This window comes from Canis lupus, chromosome 11 (assembly GCF_048164855.1).
Source record: "Canis lupus baileyi chromosome 11, mCanLup2.hap1, whole genome shotgun sequence".
Taxonomy (NCBI): Eukaryota; Metazoa; Chordata; class Mammalia; order Carnivora; family Canidae; genus Canis; species Canis lupus.
Genome location: NC_132848.1, coordinates 64,500,051 through 64,518,578, shown reverse-complemented (window position 1 = coordinate 64,518,578; position 18,528 = coordinate 64,500,051). Strand labels below are relative to the sequence as shown.

The window sequence follows — 18,528 nt, the reverse complement described above, 5'->3', positions numbered from 1 at the left end:
CTACCTGGAAGCCAGCTGTGAGGCTGAGTCCATCCCACCAACCTTTCTCTGATAAGTTTCCCCCAGGAAGAGAGACCAATCAGAATTCTGGAGGCGCTGAACTTGTTGTATAAAGCAAGTGGGTCTGAATGACATAAAAGGTAGGTTGTCATGGATGCTGTGATATATTGCACAAGCCCTCTGTTCCGGACCCAGGCACTTACTCTCCCAGATACTGGGTGTGTTGGCTGCCAAAAACTCCCAGCTAAGTCTTTCTCCAAGGATTGCCTTCAGCAGATGAGCACTCCCCTTCCCTGGCATGAAGTCCAGGGCCCCTGCCCCAAGATGAGACACTTCTGAAGGCCCATCCCTGCTTCAGAGCCCCCACTGGGTCATCTCAGGCCTCTCTTGAAACAGTGCTACTGTTCAGCTCCTCCCACTGCCCATTCCTCCTGCATTTACTCCCACACAGGTGTCATCCTGAGGGCACATCCCCTGTAAAATCCTGCACACCGGGGGCTTGAGGTGTTAGTGTTGAATGGGTACAGTTTTCAGTTCAAGAAGATGAAAAGTTCTGAAGATGGATCGTGGTGATGATTGCACAATAATGTAAATGCATTTAATTCCACAGAACTGCACAATTAAAAATGGTTAAAATGGTAACGTTTTTGCTACTCTGTTTTACCACAATAAAAAAAAAATTCCTACATATGAATCTCCCTCAGGGCCTTTTTCCTAAGGAACCTAACCAAACAACCTCTCTGAATATGGCAAAAAAAATTGCTAGTTTCCACCAACATTCATCCTTTGTTTCTTCTCTAGTAATTGAATTCAGCCTGAGACTGTAAGCGGTCTTACCATTGGCCATGGAATGTGAGACATGTGACTAAGTTTGGCCAGTGGGCTATGAGAAGTGATATGGGCCACATCCAGGTCATGCTCTAAAGCAAGAGGCATGTGCTCTACTTGTCACCACTCTTTTCTGGGGGCTGTGATGCAGATGCGGTGGCAGGAGCTGGAGCCATAGATGAAAGCCATAGATAGAAGATGACAAAGCCACCCTACCAACCCTAGACTGGTTATCTCTGGCTATTACAGGAGATAAAAATCAACTTCTGTATAGTATAGGTTAAGCCATGGAATTTGAAGTATCTTTGTTACGACAGCTCAGCCTGTATCCTAGCACTTGGATTGACTCCAAAACCCGTTTTTCTAATCCTGACTCCTTTTCCAAACAGCTCCTATTTCTTGTCCCCAGTTTTGAGACTCGCGTGTCTACATCATAATTTATCCTAATGCTTTCTAAACTTTGTTCCTTCTTTTGTTCTTTGTTTCTAATAATACCACAATTTCCTACTTAGGAAGAAAGAGCCCTAAACATTCACATAATGGAATACCATTCAGCCATTAAAAATGAGGAGGAGGTAGCCCAAGATATGCTAACAGTGGAACAATCCCCAGGGTCTGTTGTTAAGTGAAGAAAACAAAGAGAATGGGGTGCCTGGGTGGCTCAGGGGGTTAAGCGACTGCCTTCAGCTGGGGTCATGATCTCTGGGTCCTGGGATGGAGCCCTGCATCGGGCTGTCTGCTTCTCCATCTGCCCCTCATCCTGTGCTCTCTCTCTCTCTTTCTCATTCTCTCAAATAAATGAATAAAATCTTAAAAAAATAAAAAAGCAAGCAAAGAGCAGTACAGTGTCTATATAATATACCACTATTTGTGTTAAAAAAAAAAAAAAAAAAGACTACCTACCTCTGTATTTGCGTGTGCATAGAGTATCTTGGTGAGGATAACCAAAGACTTGAGTTACTACTCAACTTATTTGTTTTTTATAATTTTTTTCTTTTCTTTTATTTTTTTTTAATTTTTTTTTTAATTTTTATTTATTTATGATAGTCACATCAGAGAGAGAGAGAGAGGCAGAGACACAGGCAGAGGGAGAAGCAGGCAGGCTCCATGCACTGGGAGCCCGACGTGGGACCCGATCCCAGGTCTCCAGGATCGCGCCCTGGGCCAAAGGCAGGCGCCAAACCGCTGCGCCACCCAGGGATCCCTTCTTTTATTTTTAAGTAGTCTTTATACCCAGTGTGAGGCTTAAGTTCACAACACAGGAATTAAGAGTTACATATTCCACCGACTAAGCCAGCTAGGCACCCGTATTTGAGTTGCTACACTAGATAGGACAACTGGGGGTCAAGGTGGCAGAAAAACATCTCTTACATATACATGTTTGAATGGTGTGCTGTGTGCAAAGAGTTGCTAGATTGCACAACCCAAGGATGCATTATTCAAATTCTAATTTGTGTAACTGGCACCTCTGGTATTGTGCTATGTGTAGCCCAGGCAGCTGTTCATATCAGTCCTGTTATGCATGTTTTACATACTCAAAAAAAAGTTCAAGAAAATCTACTTACTCTTTGCTCTATAGTATAGTTTAAACAGAACAGCTATTTTTCTGAAACTGTCTCAGTTAAAATATCCTAGGATTTCACAGACTTCTATCTGGATTATTATTTACATCTCTGTTACCATCAATTTAAAATGAGCTTTTATTATCATTTAAGAGTTCCCACTCTTAAAAAAAAAAAAAAAAAAAAGAGTTCCTGCTCTTTTCAGGAACTTCCTTCAGCACTGAAATGACAAGGCAGTTTTTTCCTCTGAAGACCTCCAAGGTGAGACTGGGGGAAGGGGAGACACTGAACTAAATTAGGCAACACTAGAACCTGCCTAACCCCCACAATTCTCCTCCTGGGAGCTGTCAGTGACCCAGGATATGATAACTGTCAGTTATTCATTACGGACTGAGAACCTGAAAAAATGTGCTTAATCTTTGACCCTGCTATGAATTTCCCACGTATCCTAAGGAAAGCATCAACAATACAGCAAGTCAGATGTACCCAAATGCTCACCATGGCTTATTTCCATTGTCTGTAAACAAAGCACAGAGCCATAGATTGACTAGTTAAATCTACTCTAGTCCATCTAGGTAATGGAATTCCAGGTGTTAGAAGAATAATGAAATGGGAAAATGATTACATTGTATTGATAAATGACAAAAGCAAATTACAAAGCAGTAGTTAAGGGTATTATCCTTAGACAATTTTTTGTTTTTTTTTAAGTAAGCTCTACACCCAATGTGGGGCTTGAACTCACAGCCCTGAGATCAAGAGTTGCATGCTCTTACCGACTGAGCCAGCCAGGTATCCCTCAATTTGTTTTTTAAGAAAAATGTATAACTATATCTGGAAAAGACATTCACTAATATGTTAATACTGCTTTTCTTTGAGAGTCGGGCTTTTATAGATAACTTTTTTTTTTCTTTGTGGTTGCCTGAATTTTCTCAAGTTACAATTAATCCAGTTTCTCTTATAATTAAAAAAATGTTATCCCCACCCAAAGTCAATTTGAGGAGTTCTCTGAACACTTCAGTTTGCTCCTCATTAGTCTCCCGTAGTACTCTGAGGCATATATACAAATTGTAAATGAGAAACATCAATCCTGGGTTATGTAGAGAATTTTTCCAACTTGATTATGTACTACAAGGAGGAGGTAAAAGTAGAAGGGTGGCAGATGGTAAGGGGGTGGGGGTGGGTAAAACAGATTAAATGGTGTTGTTACCTTTATTGTAAGTTTTCCTTCCAGAAAAAGTAACTTAATGATTTCTAGCTAAATGAGCTATTTTACATTTGTAGAGATGACAAACTTCACTATTCACCAGGACCATATGCTTTTTTGGTATTCATATAGGCTTTGAAGTCTAAAATACATGCTGTTTAGGAATGTTAGTCTAGACTAGAGAATAATAGCTCTCCTCTAAATAATATATAAGTATCTTTTTAAATTAGCCTTGGCAAGAGGAAATTTTAAAAATAGAAGATGTGGGTCAGAATCAAGTTCTATAAATTAGTACATTCTTTATAAAACATTTATGGATTTGGGCCACCTGGGTGACTCAGTGGTTGAGCATTTGCCTTTGGCTCAGATGGTGATCCCTGGGTCTCAGGATCGAATCCTACATTGGGTTCCCCGCAGGGAGCCTGCTTCTCCCCCTGCCTATGTTTTAGCCTCTCTATGTCTCTCATGAATAAATAAATAAAATATTTTTTAAAAAATTATAGATTTGACTGAAGGATTATTTTAGACACATTTGTGTATAGCTTAAATACAAATTAAATGTAAAAAAATTTAATAATGTAAAAGTGAGTCCTAGAAAGACCAGCAGGTGGCATAAATAATTTATTTAATCAAAACTGCCAAGATATATATTGTAATAGGTAGCTTCCCTGACCTTAACCCCCTTAAAAAAAAAATCTCATGAATATTTAGACCAAAATTCCCAATTAAAACAGCATAACAAGATTAACTTAGTTATAAATACGAAAATTAAAATTGCAGGAGAGAGAGATCTCATAGATATCAACCCAAGGCTAACCTGTAAACTTATGTGCCCAGGCCTATCATTAAACTGAAACACAAAAGACAACATATAATGAGAGCATCTAACATGGATGCTCCACCCAGCACACCAGCATCTCTGAAGTAGGAAGAGTGTGCTGACATTACAGACTCAAGAAAATATTGTTTTTAAAAGCTATGTGGGTGTGTACCTGCCCCAGTTAATTACTCTGTAAGAGCAACATTAAGCCTCTTCTCCTTTCAAATACACCTGGCATGCTGGTTTCAACAGTCAGTCTTTACTGAGTACTAATGAAGCTCCACCATACCAACCTATCAGATGCCTGTCGGCTGCCTTAGATCTGAAATAGGATATTTTCCTATTCCCTAACACCTGATAAATTGGCCAACAGGAAATATGTTTGTCTCTCCTTGCTTTTGTACCTGCTCCCCTGAAAATAGTTCCCATTACAAAGACACATGCCAGGGAAATAGCTGACCCTTGTCAAGGGTCGTCCTGCATGTTCTTGATTCTTGGTAGCATGTAGCACAGAGGCTCAAGTCTGTGCAGCCAGCATGTCATCTAAGACCTCCAGAGCAGTGCTTCCTGACCTGGGACCCTCGGCTGGAAAGCCAGGGACCACAAACTTAGGTATAGGTTAGAACAGACTGCAGCAAACTATTAAAAATGCTTCCTCTGGAAGGTGAGTTTATAGCAGACTGTTTTTTTTATGCTCACTGTTCAACTTTTACTGCCTAGAGTATTACACATAGTAGATACTAAATAAATGTGTATTGAATGAATGAACACTTTTCTATCATGTCTAAATTTTTTGAATTGAGCATGTTATTTCTGAAATCATAATGAAAATAAAGGTGGGTTTTTTTGTTTGTTTGTTTGTTTTTTGTTTGTTTTTTGGCACTCTCAAACTCAAAAAGTAAAGAATTACTCTTCTAGACAATTTTTCCCTAGATGAAAACCTCATGGTTTTTCTTTCACAGTCTTTATTTGGATGAATTTAATTTTTGAGTGCAAATATCACTCAATATAGAAGCTTGACAAAACCCACCTAAAGAGTATCTAAATCAGATAACTCTTCAGTTATGTAAATCACCAATGACTCATTTCAGAGACTTCCCATGTGTCTCCACAACCTGTTTCATGTTCCTTAAACATGTTCCACTGTTATTGCACTGTTTGCTTTTCTGTGGACACCTTACACACAGCTGCATGCAATGCCTCTCAGGGTCTTGGCCCCTTCCCCACATTAGTGAGGAAGCAATACCGAAAGCCTACAGCTTTTTCTCAAGTGAGGCATTCACTGTGCTGCTCTGCGTTCTTTGAAGCAATCCTCAGTTTTGCATCCGGGTAGGCCAAATATTAATTGAAAGGCAATTGGGGTGGAGGGATGTAGAACGAAGTTTTCTTTAAAACTGTGTTATAGGGTCACCTGGGTGACTCAGTGGTTGAGCATCTGCCTTCGGCTTGGGTTGTGATCCCGGGGTCCTGAGATCAAGTCTCACATCAGGCTCCCGGCAGGTGAGCCTCCTTCTCCCTCTGCCTATGTCTCTGCCTCTGTCTCTGTGTCTCTCATGAATAAATAGAATCTTAAAAAACAAAACAAAGCAAAACGAAACAAAGCTCTGTTTTAAAAAATAATTGGATTCCAAGACCAACCCACAAAAGTTGGATTCACACATAATAAAGTGGAAACCAAAAAAAAAAAAAAAAAAAAAGTGGAAACCATTCAAATTCTGGTACATAGATATAGTAGGCACTCAGTATGTATTTGCTGGATAAATGGATATTGATAGTGCTTCTTAGCAGGAGGAATTTATAGACTGAGACTCGGTGTCAGTCTTCCTGCCCAGGGAGGCACCTACTCTGTTCCTAACACCCAGCAGCTGTTGATACCTGCAGGTATCACAGGGTATTACAAGTTGAGTGTTAGGAACTAGGACGATGCCTGTCTTAGGAAAAGATCTTCTGGTTGAAAGTATCTTGAGGGGACTAACTTTAAGTCCGCCAGGCTGTTGGTGCTCATACCCTCAGTCTGGGCGATTTTCGTCCAAGGATGGTCGTGGGCTGAGTGGCGTTTTAGAACTTCACATCACTTTAGTTTAGACTCATTTGGTGTTAAGGAATTGAGATTCACTAACATTAGCTAAACTAAAGGGATTTATTGTAAGTAGTGATCATAAGTCATTAATCCAAAAGGAATCATCCCAGGCTTCCTGTGGCTCAGGTAGAGGGTGGTTCTGGGCTCAGAGTTGTTCAGAAGCCCTCGGCTGCAGGGCTCTGTGCCTTTCCTGCTGATGCTCCTCCGTTATTATCCTGTGAATACACATCTGCAGTGTTTCACCTGCCTCCCCTCAAACCTAGCAGAACCTGTGGCAGCAGACAACAGAGGGAAAGTCATCAGTTAGCATGAAGATTGGCAGCCCTCCCTGATGAATTAGCTGTGGCCCAGAAGGACAGGGTGAAGGGTCACGTGCCTGTGCATGGGGAGCAGATCGTAACTGGCTGGCGAGGATGACTGCGGAAGCCCTTAATTTAGTATCTCTCTTGTAACCAATAGAATGCGACCGAAGTGACACTGCCCGCCTTCTGGGTCAAAAAAGGCCCTGCAATTTCCACCTAGTTCTCTTGAAATGCTTGCTCTCGAGATGATCCCTTTTGGAAGGTAGCAGCCACACTATGAGAAGACCAGACCACTTGGAGAGGCCATCGTGGGTGTTCCAGTCAGTAGTCCCAGCTGAGACCAGCCTTTGCATCATACCAGCCAGGCACCAGGTACGAGTGCTAGAACCTTCAAATTATCACAGCTAGTGATAGTCACGTCACTCCCAACATTTGAGTTCCCAGCTAAGGGCCCAAGCACCATGGAGCAGAGACAAGACCTCTCCACTGCCCCGGACCCACATTCCTCCCCCGCAGAGTTTGTGAGCATAATGAGATGGTTATGGCTTTATACCACCAAATTTGGGGTGGTTTGATACACAACCATAGAAACCAGAAAACAAAGCATGACACATTCAAAGAACCAAAAGAAGGTAGCATGGCCGACAAACGTGGGCTTTTACTGGATACCTGAAGTAACGACCATCTCTGCTGCTTTCTCCCATCAGGAGTCCAAAATCAGATAAAAGAGAAGCAGGCGTGGTTGGGAAAATTATGGGGATGTGGCTTATGCCTCTGTATAATCCCTAAACCAAGCAGAACACCTTGTTCATTTTCAGTCTCACTTCTATTATAGAGATAGATGCAGAGGCGTCTGGTTGCACCCAGGTTTGCTCTCCCTGAGGCTTCCTTATAGCGCAGGGCCCCACAGGGTGGATCTCCCCCCACTCTGAGCAACAACCCAACAGATGTCTCCACTGCCCTCCACGTGTCCCTGTTGTGCAACTTGTTAAAGCCAGGCCGCTGCTGCAAACCCTGGCCATGGGGCTGCTCCATCCCACCTCCAGCAAAGCCATCCCCCTGTTAGTCGCCCTAGTTCCCTGAACACTGGAGATGAAAAGGCAAGAAATGTAGTTTCTTTTGGCCCAGATATGATTCTCCTGTCCCCTGGGCCATTCTACAATGGGCATCATTTTCAAGGACACCCTGCTGTGGCTCACTCTACCTTGTATTAATTGTATGGCTTTGCATGAATTGTAAATCCAGAGGCATTAGATCTTTAGGTGATTTGCACATGGTTTTCACTGTGGAATGCACTCAGGGTGCAGAGGGCAAATGCCTGCTGACCCTGCATTTATTTTTTCAGCTGGTGATTGAAGCTCTGGCCCAGTTATAATAGATGGGAATGCCAATGTCTTGTCCATTTTCAACTTTAGTGCAAATCTTACATTGAATAGGGGTCATATTTCTACTCTCAGCGTGTAAAATAAAAGTAATTTTCATGTATGTGTTTCCAAAGTAAATATCACTGTGTTTGCCCTCCCACCTCCACCCCATAGAACTGTTGTTGGGTTTTTTTTAAAGACATGAACATGGAAAAATAATATTGCAGGTTTCTGAAGGAATGTTATTAATACCTCCAAGAATGGGGGACACATGGTTGGCACTGTCAGTTAAGCGGCTGACTCTTGGTTTCGGCTCAGGTCCTAATCTCAGGGTTGTGAGATTGAGCCCCGAGTGGGACTCTGCACGGAGCAGAGCCTCTCTCTCTCTCTCTCTCTCCCTCTGCTCCTCCCCCACCTGCCCTCTTTCTCTCTCACTCTCTCGCGCTCTCTCTCTCTCAAATGAATAAATAAATTTAGAAAACACATATCTCCAAAAATGGGCAGACCTGTGAGCATGTACCGCTGGCCTATACACTGGGTGTGAAGCAGCTCATCATGGTAGGCAATAAGATGGACATCAGGGGGCCACCTGACCGTAGTGCATGCTTTGAGGAGATCTGGGAGGAGGTGAAGGCCTCAATCAAGATTAGTTACCACTCTAAGACTGTTGCCTTTGTGCCCACCTCAGGCTGGCATGGGGACAACGTGATAGAGCCCAGCACCAAGATGTCCTGCTTCAGAGGCTGGAAGATCACCAGGAAGAAAGGAGATGTGGTAGCCATGACACTGCTAGAAGCCCTGGACTCCATCATGGCCTCGCCTGCCCTGTGGACAAGCCCCTGTGGCTGCCTCTGCAGAATGTATGCAAGATTGGGGGCATCGGCACCGTGTCCGTGGGCCAGGCAGAAACATGCTTTCTCAAGCCAGGCATGGTGGTGACCTTTGCCTCCTGCAACATCACTATGAAAGTCAAGTCTGGGGACACCTGGGTGGCTCAGCGATTGAGCGGCTGCCTTCGGCTCAGGGCGTGATCCCACGGTCCCGGGATCGAGTCCCACATCGGGCTCCCTGCATGGAGCCTGCTTCTCCTCCCTCTGCCTAGGTCTCTGTCTCTCATGAACAAATAAATAAAATCTTAAAAAAAAAAAAGTCCCAAGTCTGTCAAGATGCACCATGAGGCCCTGGCTGAGGCCCTGTCCGGTGACAACGTGGGCTTCAATGTGAAGAATGTGTCAGTGAAGGACATCAGGTGGGCTGCGTGGCAGGAGACAGCAAGGATGACCTGCCCTCAGAGATGGGGAGCTTCATCTCCCAGGTGATCATTCCCAGCCGCCCCGGCAGCATTGCAGCTGGTCACCAGTTCAGGATGGCCACACAGCCCACATTGCCTGCAAGTTTGCTGACCTCAGGGAGAAGATTGACCGGTGTTGAGGCAAGAAGCTGGAAGACAATCTCAAAGCCCTGAAGTCTGGGGACTCAGCCATTGTTCAGATGATTCCACAAAAGCTCATGTGTGTGGAAAGCTTCTCAGGGTACCCCTACCTTGGTCGCTTCACTGTGTGTGACATGAGGCGGACAGTGGCTGTTGGGGTCCTCAAGGCTGTGGAGAAAAAAACAGCGACTGGTGGCAAAGTCACCAAGTCTGCTATGAAAGCGGCCACGAAGTGAGTGGTGACAGCTACTTCAGGCCTTTCCAGGCCAGGGGCCGCCCAGGAGGAACCACAGCTGGGAAAGAACAGCTCAAGGAGGAGCGTTGGACTTACTCTTCCCTTGGCCGAACTATCTTAAACCTGTCCCTGCTAATGCAGTTTTCGTTTTGCTGATGAGTTTGAGGCATGAGAATAAAGTGCAGCAAATCTTTTGGGGGGAGGGGGATGGAAGGTTTTTCTTTTACTTAGAAAGGCTTCTTTAAAATTTATTTACTTATTTATTTTAAGTAATCTCTACAGCCAACATAAGGCTCAGACTCACACCCTGAGATCAAGAGTCACATGCTCTTCCAACTGAGCCATCTAGACACTCTATAATTATAAAAATATTCAACTCTATAATTTATGACCACTCTTCTGCCTGTAGCATCCCACACCTCCTTAACTGAGTAACATACTCCCCTTTTTATGTATTTACTTAATCATTTAACAAATATTGATTGAGTGCCTACTGTGAGCCAGATATTGGGGATTCAAGGGTGATCAAGAAAGACAAAATGAGGGGCAGCCAGGTTGGCTCAGCGGTTTAGCATCCCCTTCGGCCCAGGGCGTGATCCTGGAGACCCGAGATCGAGTCCTGCATTGGGCTCCCTGCATGGAGCTTCTCCCTCTGCTTCTGTCTCTCTCTCTCTCTCTCTCTCTCAATGTGTGTGTGTGTGTGTGTGTGTGTGTGTGTGATATGAAAAATAAAATCTTTTTAAAAATGCAAGTTCTAGAGTTAATCTACAATGGAATTCCAACTCCATCACTTGCTAGCTTGTGGGACCTTGGATAAATGTCTTAATTATCTGTATCTCAGTTTCCTCAGGTACAAAATGGGATTGTTGCAAAATTATGGTGGTTATAAGAATTAGATGAGATGTGTGGTGGCTTCAAAATACGTCTGCAAATTCTTCAGCACTCTTCCCTTCAAGATATGGGGCTGAAGTTCTCTTCCCTTGACTGTGAGTGAGCTAAACAACTAACAGAATATGGCAGAAGGGATGTCTTTGAGATGAGGACATAAAAGGTATTATCCTTTGGGTCACTTGCTCCGGGGAAAGTCAGCTGCCTTCTTGTGAGGACACTCAATCAACCGTTGGAGAGGCCCACGTAGTGAGGAGCTGAGACCTCCTGCCAACAGCCTGTGAGGGCGTCGTCTTGAAGGTGGATCTTCCATTCACCGGCAAGACTTCAGATGTCTACAGTCCCTGCTGATATCCTGACAGAAACCTCCTGAGAGGTTACCTAAACCAGAACGAAACTGTAAAGCCCTCCAGAGTTCCTTACCCTGAGAAAATGTGATAATAAATGTTCACTGTTTAAACCATTGTGTCTTATGGTGATTTTTTTACACAGAATTAGAGAACTAATACAAGATGATAATGATAAAGCACTTAAATATATATAGTAACTATTCGGTATATGTTAGTTATTGTCGTTGCTGCTATATTCTCTTTTGTATCCTTTGCACCTGACACCTGACACCCAGTAGGAGCTCAATATACAGCGTATGAGTGGAAGAGTAAATGAATGGACACACAAAGTAAAATGAAGGATTGAGGCAATTATCTAAGGCAGTTGTTTCTGAAGTTATTTGAGAAAGGACATTTAAAAAAATATATTACCCCATATCATCAGTCAGGGTTGAATCAAGAAAACAAAAACGACTTTGGGTATTTCATTTGTTTTAAGTTTTTCTTTTCTTTTCTTTTTTTTATTTTTTATTTTTTAGATGTATTTATTTATTTATGATAGACATAGAGAGAAAGAGAGGCAGAGACACAGGAGGAGGGAGAAGCAGGCTCCATGCTGGGAGCCCGACGTGGGACTCGATCCCGGGACTCCAGGATCGCACCCTGGGCCAAAGAAAGGCGCCAAACCGCTGAGCCACCCATGGATCCCTAAGTTTTTATTTTAATTCTAATTAGTTAATATACAGTGTAATATTGGTATCGGTGTAGAATTTAGTGATTCATCACCAACATATAACACCCAGTGCTCATCACAAGTGCCCTCCTTAATAGCTGTCATCCATTTAGCCTATGCCCCACCAACCTCTCCTTCAGCAATCCTCAGTTTGTTCTCTATAGTTAAGAGTCTTTTATGGTTTGCCTCCCTTCCCTTTTTTTCCCCTCCCCTATGTTCATCTGCCTTATTTCTTAGTTCTACATATGAGTGAAATCATATGGTATTTATCTTCCTCTGACTGACTTATTTCATTTAATATAATACATTCTAGCTCCATCCACATCATTGCAAATGGCAAGATTTCATTCTTTTTTGATGGCCAAGTAATATTCCATTGGGTATATATACCACATCTCCTTTATCCATTCATTAGTTGATGGACATTTGGTCTCTTTCCAAAATTTTGTTATTGTTGATAATGCTAGTACAAAATGCTAGTACAAACAAACATTCAATGCCCCTTTGAATCACTATTTTTGTACCCTTTGGGTAAATACCTAGTAGTGCAATTGCTGGATCATACAGTAGTTCTATTTTTAACTTTTTGAGGAACCTCCATATGGTTTTCCAGAGTGGCTGTACCTATTTGCATTCTCACCAGCACTGTAAGAGGGTTTCCCTTGCTCCACATCCTTGCCAACATTAGTTGTTTCCTGTGTTAATTTTAGCCATTCTGACAGGTGTGAGGTGGTATCTCATCATGACTTTTTTAAAAAAGATTTTATTTATTTGACAGAGAAAGAAAGAGCACAAGCAGGGGAAATAGCAGAGGGAGAGGGTAGAAGTAGGCTCTCTGCTGAGCAGAGAGTCTAACACAGAGTTCAACCTCAGGACCCTGGGATCATGACCTGAGGTGAAGGCAGACACTCAACCAACTGAGCCACCCAGATGCCCCTCATTGTGGTTTTGATTTATATTTTCTTGATGACGTGTGATGTTGAGCATCTTTTCATGTGTCTGTTGGCCTCTGTATGTCTTCTTTGGAAAAATGTCTATTCATGTCTTCTGCCCATTTTTAAACTGGATTATTTGTTTTTTGTTTGTTGAGTTTGATAAGTTTTTTTTTAACAGATTTTGGATACTAACCCTTTATCAGATATGTCATTTGCAAATATCTTCTCCCATTCCATGGGAAACCTTTTAGTTTTGTCGTTTCCTTTGGTGTGCAGAAGCTTTTTGTCTTGATAAAGTTCCAATAGTTCATTTTTGCTTTTGTTTCCCTTGCTTGCAGAGACATGTCTAGTAAGAACTTGCTACAGTTGAGGTCAAAGAGGTTGCTGCCTGTGTTCTCTAGTATTTTGATGGTTTCCTGTCTCACATTTATGTCTTTCATCCATTTTGAATTTATTTTTGTGTATGGTGTAAGAAAATTGTCCAGTTTCATTCTTCCGCATGTGGCTGTCCAGTTTTCTCAGCACCATTTATTGAAGAGACTGTCTTTTTTTCTGTTGGATATTCTTTCCTACTTTGTTGATGATTAGTTGACAATATAGTTGTGGGTCCATTTCTAGGTTTTCTATTTTTTTAAAAAAGATTATATTTATTTATTCATGAGAGACACACATAGAAAGAGAGGCAGAGACACAGGCAAAGGGAGAAGCAGGCTCCATGCAGGGAGCCCGAGGTGGGACTCGATTCCAAGTCTCCAGGATCACGCCCTGGGCTGAAGGTGGTGCTAAACCACTGAGCCACCAGGCTGCCCTAGGTTTTCTGTTTTGTTCTATTGATCTATAGGTCTGTTTTTGTGCCAGCACCATACTGCCCTGATGACTATGGCTTTGTAATATAGCTTGAAGTCTGAAATTGTGATGCCTCCAAGCTTTTTTTTTTTTTTTTTAAGATTTTATTTATTTATTTATTTGAGACAGAAAATGAGAGAGGGAGAGAACATGAGCTGGGTGAGGCGCAGAGGGAGAAGCAGACTCTCCACTGAGTAGGGAGTTCAATGTGGGACTCCATCCCAGGACTAAGCCACAGGCAGATGCTTAACCACCTGAGCCATGTAGGTGCCCCAGCTTTGCTTTTCTTTTTCAAGATTGCTCTGGCCATTCAGGGTCTTTTGTGGTTCCATACTTTGGGTAGTTCAAACAGAGGGAATTTAATATTAGGAATTGGTTACATAGACAATGGAAGAGTTGAGAAGTCAAACAGGGGGGAATGAGGCAACCTAAAGATTAGCCAGAGCAGGAAGCCTCTGTTATTCTTAGAGTTTAAGGGACAATGAGAGGAGGTGTTATGGCCACAGTCCAGAAGTTGAAGCCATCCATAGTGAAACCCTACAAGGACAGTTGTTGGGCCAGAGCCATGAGAGAGAAGCCACCTGAGTCAGAGATAGAGAGGAAGAAGCACCTTAGTTCCTTCCTTTCTCTTGCCCTCCAATCTTTCACCAGTGCATCCCATTGGCCAAATCTCTCAGAAAGCCAACTAGCAAAGGAGACTTGGGAAATAAAAGTATTTCCTATGAAACAGATCAGAGCAAAAAAGGGCAAGGAATGGATCTAAGAGCAAAAACTATGTGTGCACAGTAATATTTGTAATAATATATGTATACATGTATTTATGTATATATGTGTGTGTATAAATATATAGATATATAGACAGATTTGCTATCATTATTACATAGACATATTTGCTATCATTATAAAGCAAATGTGGAAAAAAATAAAAATTAAAAAAATTAAAAAAAAATAAAGCAAATGTGGAAAAAAAAAATAAAGCAAATGTGGAAGGTGACCAACACCAACAAAAAGGAAAACAGATAAAAGCATTATTTTATTTTATAGGTTTAAATGTAAAGTACTTATACTTTTGTACAATTAACAAAAACACATGTTAATGGGGAGCTCGGTGGCTCAGTTGGTTAAGTGGCTGCCTTAAGCTCAGGTCATGATCTCAGGAGTCCTGGGCTCCACCCCCACATCAGGCTCTCTGCTCTGCTTCTCCCTCTCTGCCTCTCCACCACCACCACCACCCCCCCCCCCATCGCTCCTTCTCACTCTCTCTCCCTCTCTCTGGAATAAATAAATAAAATATTGAAAAACAAAACAAAACAAAAACCACACATGTTAACATATTAATACTCTCCAGTGTGTGTTAAAAAAAAATGGCCGGGGGAGGGGTGCATCTGGGTGGCTTAGTGGTTGAGTGCCTCTGCCTTTGGTTCAGGTCATGATCCCGGGGTCCTGGGATCGAGTTCCACATCAGGCTCCCCAAAAGGAGCCTACTTCTCCCTCTGCCTATGTCTCTGCCTCTCTTTATCTGTCATGAATAAATAAATACAATCTCTAAAACTATATATATATATTTTTTTAAAGATTTGTTTATTTGAGAGAATGTGCACAAGTAGGGGGAAGGGCAGGAGAGGAAGAGAGAGCATCTCTAGCACACTCCCTACTGAGTGCAGAGCCCACCTCAGGGTTCGAGCCCATGACCCTGAGATCATGACCTGAGCCAAAATCAAGAGTTAGATGCTTAACTCACTGAGCCACTCATGCACCCACAGTGTGTTAAAATTTAATGTTACATATCCGAATGTGTTTATAGTTTTTATTTTTAATTTTTAAAAATATTTTTTATTTTATGTATTTATTTACTTAAAGATTTCATTTGTAAGTAATCTCTATGCCCAATGTAAGGCTAGAACTCATGACCCTGAGATCAAGAGTCACATGTTCTTCCAACTGAGCCAGCCAGGCACCACTTATATTTTGATTTTATTTTATTTTTTTAAGATTTTATTTATTTATTAGCGAGAGACACACAGAGAGAGACAGAGGCAGAGACACAGCCAGATGGAGAAGGAGAAGCAGGCTCCACGCAGGGAGCCCAACATGGAACTCGATCCCGTGACTCAGGATCACGCCCTGGGGCAAAGGCAGATGCCCAACCACTGAGCTACCCAGGCGTCCCTATATTTTGATTTTAAATAAAATCCTAGCTTTGGAAAACCACTCATCTAGATGATCAATCAAAACACTTTTACCCTAAAAAAAACAAAAAAAAACAAAAAAAAAACACTTTTACCCTAATTTTTTTTTGGTTTGGTGATAAATGACAATATAGATACTTGATAAAATTCAAATAGACTCTTGATCAGAATAATAATTATTATTATTAGGATATAATATAACTTTCCTGATTTGTATAATAGCACTATGCTTATGTAAGAGAAAAACCTTGCTTTTTAGGATGTACACTTATTTAGGAGTAAAGGGGCATCATCATATATGTATAGTGTGTCAAACTGTTCAGGAACAAAAAGTATGTAGAAATTAAATATAAAGACATTTCAGTTAAACATTTTATTTAAGTATAACTATATTTTATTTTATAAAACATTTTTTACACTAAAAATATTTAGGTTTGGGGAATCTAGGTAAAGGGAATTCTTGTACTATTCTTGCAATGTTTATGTAAATCTGGAATTATTTCAAAATATAAGCTAAAAATAAAGCATTTTTGCTTAACGTACACATGATAGAGTTGGGGGAGGGCTTGGTGGGACTGATTAATAAATCAATTAAGAAAAATAAGAGAAGAAAGACAAGCTTTTTTTAAAAAGATTTTATTTATTTACTCATTCATTCATTCATTCATTCATGAGAGACGCAGAGAGAGAGAGGCAAGCAGAGACATAGGCAGAGGGAGAAGCAGGCTCCATGCAGGAAGCCCAATGTGGGACTCTATCCTGGGACCGTGGGATCACACATGGAGCCAAAGGCAGATGCTCAACCGCTGAGCTACCCAGGCGTCCCAAAAGACAAGCTTTCGGCCAAATCTGAAAGAGGGCCAGCATGGTATCTTTCAGTCTCTGGCAAGCCACATGCATAGTGTCTGTAACTTGCAGCTGATGGCCTGGGACATTCCTGCAGCTACTGACATCTTCAGCTATCCGCCCACAAACCTCTGGAAGGTGAAGATGGAAAGCAACAGGCTGGCAGGATTTACAGAGCATTCCAATGCTCTTAGTTCCCTTCCCTAGTGACAAGTCTCAAAATGAAAGACACCAGACCAGGAGAAGAATTTTGAGAAACACAGGACATTTGTAAACGTAAGAAGATGAAGGAAATATGATTCACTTGGCAAGTAGAGGGGAAAAATAAACCTTAAATGATCCAGTAATTGTGTAAAAGTGTGGGATGAAGCTTAAAACTCCCAAGAGGCCATCAGCATATTGTAAATTAAATTTCCTGAAAGATCGTCTGGGATTAAACTGGTACCCAGCATATGTGAACTTCATAGAGGGCAAAGAGCTTTGCCTGCTATAGACTGGGAGCATTAATCTAGAAATTTTCCCTAAAATCAAGATACAATATCTGAAAGCAAGACTCAAAATTATATCAACCACTATTTACCAATCTTTCAGAAAATGATGGGCATTCAAGGAAACATGTATGAAGAAAACAGGCAATTTACTAAGAAGAAAGACAAAATGCCAAAAAAGACACTTTTTAAAAAACTGCTTAATGATACAAAGAAATACAAATTTTTGCAATGATGAAATACCATTTTTATTCATCAGATTGGCAAACTGTTTTTTTTTTCTAAGTAAACTCTATGCGCACATGGGGCTCAAACTCACGACCCCAAGATCAAGAGTCACATCTCTACTGACTGAGTCAGCGAGGCACCCCCTGGCAAATTGCTTTTTAAAAAAATTTTAGGGCAGCCCGGGTGGCTCAGCGGTTTAGTGCCGCCTTCAGCCCAGGGCCTGATGCTGGAGACCCGGGATTGAGTCCCACGTCAGGCTCCCTGCATGGAGCCTGTGTCTCTGCCTCTCTCTCGTTCTCGCACGCTCTCTCTCTCTCTCTCTGTGTCGCTCATGAATAAATAAATAAAATCTAAATAAATAAATAAATTTTAATACCCAGTGTTAGTAAAGGTGAGACGAAGGAATTGACATACTTATTATACATATATATCAAGCAAGCATAATTTGGAGCTTTCTAGAGCGGAATTTCCTCAAATAGTGTTTTTCTCCTTAAATAGAAGCTGGAGATGCTCCTTAGAAAGCACCGGAAGGGCTGCTTGGGCAGCTGAGGACACCAACCAGAAGACCAAGTCAATGAAGAGATATAGAGAATGCAGGGTTTGGACAATTTGGGATATTTTGAGAATTTAGGAATTGGGAGAATCAGGAAATACAGTAAGCATAGGAATCCTAGGGTGCTCCCTGATTTAGGCAAAAGGAAACTCGGGCCTTAACTTTTTAAAATTAATATCAAAAATGAAAGTACTCCTGGTCTTTCTTAGTACAAATCCCGAGTTCAATTGGCCAGCTAGATCTTCTCCTCTAAACTATTTTATTAAATATATTTTTCCAAAATTACATTACTAAAGTCTGAAAAGGAAGTTAAGTGCTCTAAATCTAGGAGACTATTCACATACTTGACCAAGAAATCATCCATAAGAAAAAACTCTGGGCTTTTTTTTTGGTGGGTGGGGGGGGTTCATTTGAACACAATCAGACTTCAAATAGTACCAACTTATGGGGACTTCTACAAGATAGAGAGAAACCACGCAATTCATCTGGGGTCAAAAAACTTCCTTGGACCACTTCTTCCCTACCAGGGCCTCTGAGACACCCCAGCCCCTCAAATTCCAGACCCTGTCCAGAGGTTGTCCTTCTCCAGGGTCCTCAGACATAGGATGCTGAGGGGCAGGGCCTGTGCTCGACATTCTCAGAACTGTAGCTTAGCACAAACCTCTA

The 18,528-nt window shown here is 41.8% G+C and overlaps 1 long non-coding RNA gene across 1 annotated transcript; it reads left to right on the top strand.

Annotated features, from left to right (window-relative positions):
* Window positions 1-6,116: 6,116 nt before the first annotated feature.
* LOC140600326 (uncharacterized) lies at window positions 6,117-11,179 on the top strand. Its single transcript, XR_012003586.1, has 2 exons — window positions 6,117-7,168; window positions 8,849-11,179. It is a non-coding gene; the product is annotated as an uncharacterized lncRNA (long non-coding RNA).
* Window positions 11,180-18,528: the final 7,349 nt, after the last annotated feature.